Consider the following 5,000-nt stretch of genomic DNA (forward strand, 5'->3'; position numbering starts at 1 on the left):
ACGGGGTCCGCCTCGGGACGCACGAGCACGCACGAGGCGGTCGCACGCCTTCGGCTCGCCCCACCGGCAGGACGTCCCACGATACATGCCAGTTAAACACCGACGGGCGGTGAACCAACAGCGTGGGACACAAATCCAACTACGAGCTTTTTAACCGCAACAACTTTAATATACGCTATTGGAGCTGGAATTACCGCGGCTGCTGGCACCAGACTTGCCCTCCAATAGATACTCGTTAAAGGATTTAAAGTGTACTCATTCCGATTACGGGGCCTCGGATGAGTCCCGTATCGTTATTTTTCGTCACTACCTCCCCGTGCCGGGAGTGGGTAATTTGCGCGCCTGCTGCCTTCCTTGGATGTGGTAGCCGTTTCTCAGGCTCCCTCTCCGGAATCGAACCCTGATTCCCCGTTACCCGTTACAACCATGGTAGGCGCAGAACCTACCATCGACAGTTGATAAGGCAGACATTTGAAAGATGCGTCGCCGGTACGAGGACCGTGCGATCAGCCCAAAGTTATTCAGAGTCACCAAGGCAAACGGACCGGACGAGCCGACCGATTGGTTTTGATCTAATAAAAGCGTCCCTTCCATCTCTGGTCGGGACTCTGTTTGCATGTATTAGCTCTAGAATTACCACAGTTATCCAAGTAACGTGGGTACGATCTAAGGAACCATAACTGATTTAATGAGCCATTCGCGGTTTCACCTTAATGCGGCTTGTACTGAGACATGCATGGCTTAATCTTTGAGACAAGCATATGACTACTGGCAGGATCAACCAGGGAGCTGCGTCAACTAGAGCTGAGCAGCCGGCCGCCCGGGAGTGTGTCCCGGGGGCCCGCGCGAACACGCAAGCGTCCGCTCAATTATTCTGCAAACAGGAGGAGGCTGAGCTCCCCTGCACAACACACCTCGAAACCCTCTCAGGTCCCGGCGGCGCGCAGCGCCGTCCTAAGTACTTGGTCGGGTTCGAGAGAGGCGCAATCGCCCGGAGTTAGGCGAGTAGACGCTTTAGGTGCGACCACCCGTGCTCCCAACTGAGCTTGCCGCTGCCGACAGAGGCCCGGGAGCGTGCTGTCGTGGCATTGCCGGCGGGAGACAACACGCGCCACCTACGGTGACCGGCAGCTCCAACGCCAGCGCCACAGAAGGACAAAAGCCCCACTTGGGTGCCGAAGCGAACTCTCCCAGCACAGCGCACGCGCCAACACGTCCGCACAGCTGCGATACAAACCACCTGCGAGAACCGCTGGGGCGACCGAGCAGCAGACGGCGTCGCGGCGCCGAGCGCCGGGCGGCGGCGCATCCTCAGCGCACACAGTCCTCAATCGGACCAGCACACTGCAGATGGCCACCGCGCTTCGCACCGGGCCCGCGAGGACCTACTTTGGCCGCAAGGCGCCGCGAGCAGGGGGCGCCGGCGCGCAGCTGCGCCGCCTGCCGCGTCCGTCGGCCGGCGCGCCTGCCACTGGCCGCCCCCACCAGCCGGCTGTAGCGCGTGCGCCCACGCACCGCGCTGCCAGCACGCCGGGCGGCCCCCCCTCACCGGCCGGGGACGGTCCCACCCAGCCACCGCCGCGTATCGCCTCACACCCAGATCCCCTTTCGCGTTCGTGGGCATGGTGGGTCCCCTTTCACGTTCGTGGGCATGGTGGGTATCCCTGAAACAACCGGTTAATAGCTCGACCGATCGTCGCCAACACTGATTCACCTCTAGCGAGAACAACCGCACCACAACGGGTTACCTGTTGTTCATTTGCGTAACGTCACCAGCAAACGTAGACGTCCATCGCCATTTGCAACGAGTATTGCATGCCTGTGTCAGGTGTCACAACACACTACGTCTGCCCACATAGACGCAACAACATGTGCACGCCTCGAGAACACGTGGAAGGTAGCCCCCGTACGTATGCGGTGTCCATTGCGCGAACGACTGTCAGCCGGCCTCTGCAGGATGTCGCAGATGTGGAACGCGGTGCAACATGCTATCACGGTGTGTGAGAAGAGACGACTACGTCCGAATACACGCTCCACTACATCAACAGACTGCTCATGCTGATCGCCATCCAGGGCGTCCGTTCCTCCCACACGTCTGAATGGCGTACCACACTGCAATCCAGCTCTTATAGGGAGACGACACGTAGCTGCGTGCACAATATTTGGACTGTATGGTCTGCCGTTGCTAGGCGCAGTCGTCGTACGGTCACACATGTGCCACGATGTATCATTCAGTACATACGGACCAATGTGCAGTACAGTTTGTGGGTTTTGCGTACATCGGCGGACAGGTGACAGGCCGTACCACAACGTAGGCTGAGTACGTCGGCATGCGAAGGGCATTGAACATGCAAACTTCTCAACGACCAGCTTGCGAAGGCAGGGGGGAAGGGGGGGGGGCATGTACGTCCTGCTGCTATCCACATTACAGTGTATAGCAGGAGCATGTGGAAAGTCAGCAACACCTGCAAGGTGTTTAACATGACGCGATACACAGGGGACCGGGCAGTGCGAATAGCGAACTATATTGCGAGGGTTGCGGTTAGGCAACACTACACTAATTTAACGAGTTGCATAACAATTACAGAGCAGGTTCAGCGACAACGTGCGTCAGGTTAAGGCGCAATATAGGTTAGGTTGAGGCACAATATAGGTTAGGTTAAGGCACAACATGGGTTACGTTAAGGCACAAATTGGGTTACGTTAAGGCACAACATGGGTTACGTTAAGGCACAACATGGGTTACGTTAAGGCACAAATTAGGTTACGTTAAGGCACAAATTAGGTTACGTTAAGGCACAAATTAGGTTACGTTAAGGCACAAATTAGGTTACGTTAAGGCACAAATTAGGTTACGTTAAGGCACAAATTAGGTTACGTTAAGGCACAAATTAGGTTACGTTAAGGCACAAATTAGGTTACGTTAAGGCACAAATTAGGTTACGTTAAGGCACAAATTAGGTTACGTTAAGGCACAAATTAGGTTACGTTAAGGCACAAATTAGGTTACGTTAAGGCACAAATTAGGTTACGTTAAGGCACAAATTAGGTTACGTTAAGGCACAAATTAGGTTACGTTAAGGCACAAATTAGGTTACGTTAAGGCACAAATTAGGTTACGTTAAGGCACAAATTAGGTTACGTTAAGGCACAAATTAGGTTACGTTAAGGTACAATATGGGTTAGGTTAAGGTACAATATGGGTTAGGTTAAGGTACAATATGGGTTAGGTTAAGGTACAATATGGGTTAGGTTAAGGTACAATATGGGTTAGGTTAAGGCACAACGTAGGTTAGGTTAAGGCACAACGTAGGTTAGGTTAAGGCACAACATAGGTTAGGTTAAGGCACAACATAGGTTAGGTTAAGGCACAACATAGGTTAGGTTAAGGCACAACATAGGTTAGGTTAAGGCACAACATAGGTTAGGTTAAGGCACAACATAGGTTAGGTTAAGGCACAACATAGGTTAGGTTAAGGCACAACATAGGTTAGGTTAAGGCACAACATAGGGTAGGTTAAGGCACAACATAGGTTAGGTTAAGGCACAACATAGGTTAGGTTAAGGCACAACATAGGTTAGGTTAAGGCACAACGTAGGTTAGGTTAAGGCACAACGTAGGTTAGGTTAAGGCACAACGTAGGTTAGGTTAAGGCACAACGTAGGTTAGGTTAAGGCACAACGTAGGTTAGGTTAAGGCACAACGTAGGTTAGGTTAAGGCACAACGTAGGTTAGGTTAAGGCACAACGTAGGTTAGGTTAAGGCACAACGTAGGTTAGGTTAAGGCACAACGTAGGTTAGGTTAAGGCACAACGTAGGTTAGGTTAAGGCACAACGTAGGTTAGGTTAAGGCACAACATAGGTTAGGTTAAGGCACAACATAGGTTAGGTTAAGGCACAACATAGGTTAGGTTAAGGCACAACATAGGTTAGGTTAAGGCACAACATAGGTTAGGTTAAGGCACAACATAGGTTAGGTTAAGGCACAACATAGGTTAGGTTAAGGCACAACATAGGTTAGGTTAAGGCACAACATAGGTTAGGTTAAGGCACAACATAGGTTAGGTTAAGGCACAACATAGGTTAGGTTAAGGCACAACATAGGTTAGGTTAAGGCACAACATAGGTTAGGTTAAGGCACAACATAGGTTAGGTTAAGGCACAACGTAGGTTAGGTTAAGGCACAACGTAGGTTAGGTTAAGGCACAACGTAGGTTAGGTTAAGGCACAACGTAGGTTAGGTTAAGGCACAACGTAGGTTAGGTTAAGGCACAACGTAGGTTAGGTTAAGGTACAACGTAGGTTAGGTTAAGGTACAACGTAGGTTAGGTTAAGGTACAACGTAGGTTAGGTTAAGGTACAACGTAGGTTAGGTTAAGGTACAACGTAGGTTAGGTTAAGGTACAACGTAGGTTAGGTTAAGGTACAACGTAGGTTAGGTTAAGGTACAACGTAGGTTAGGTTAAGGTACAACGTAGGTTAGGTGAAGGCGCAATGTAGGTTAGGTTAAGGTACGATATACCTTAGGTTAAGGTACAATATCGCTTAGGTTAAGGTACAATATAGCTTAGGTTAAGGTACACGTTGTAGGGAAAGGTGTATTTTGGGGGGGGAGGGGGCGGCAGGTTCGTTGATAGTGATTATCGTAAGTGCATGCCTGCGGGATCATCCGATTTGTCACGTCAGGATGCACTTGTGGCTCATGACAGGCGGCGCTCCGATTCCAAGGTTGTGGCAGATCTGTGTCTTTCATTCCTGCCATTGTTTGTGTACTGTGACAGGAGGCAGTATTGTGATGTTGGGTGCACCCCTGTGTAGGACATGTGTGGGTGTTCGTGGCTTAGCTGAGCAATGGCGGATGTCGGAAGGGTGGGATATTCTGTTTTCTGGGTGGACCTCCCGGTCTGGTTATGATAGTGTGGATTGTGTAATGTGGCGGAGAGGATGCACCGGATGTTCTTCCATGCTGGTGGTTAGATATTGTGTGTGTGCCTGTTAG

The 5,000-nt window shown here is 51.1% G+C and overlaps 1 non-coding gene across 1 annotated transcript in view; it reads right to left on the reverse strand.

The window, feature by feature from the left end:
- The window catches only part of LOC126443588 (small subunit ribosomal RNA), a 1,909-nt gene extending 1,121 nt beyond the window's left edge, over nucleotides 1-788 (reverse strand). Inside the window, exon 1 of the ribosomal RNA XR_007582027.1 lies at nucleotides 1-788. This exon is cut by the window's left edge and continues 1,121 nt beyond it. This is a non-coding gene — a ribosomal RNA (small subunit ribosomal RNA).
- Between the last annotated feature and the right edge of the window lie 4,212 nt (nucleotides 789-5,000).

Source organism: Schistocerca serialis, unplaced genomic scaffold (genome assembly GCF_023864345.2).
Source record: "Schistocerca serialis cubense isolate TAMUIC-IGC-003099 unplaced genomic scaffold, iqSchSeri2.2 HiC_scaffold_161, whole genome shotgun sequence".
NCBI lineage: Eukaryota > Metazoa > Arthropoda > Insecta > Orthoptera > Acrididae > Schistocerca > Schistocerca serialis.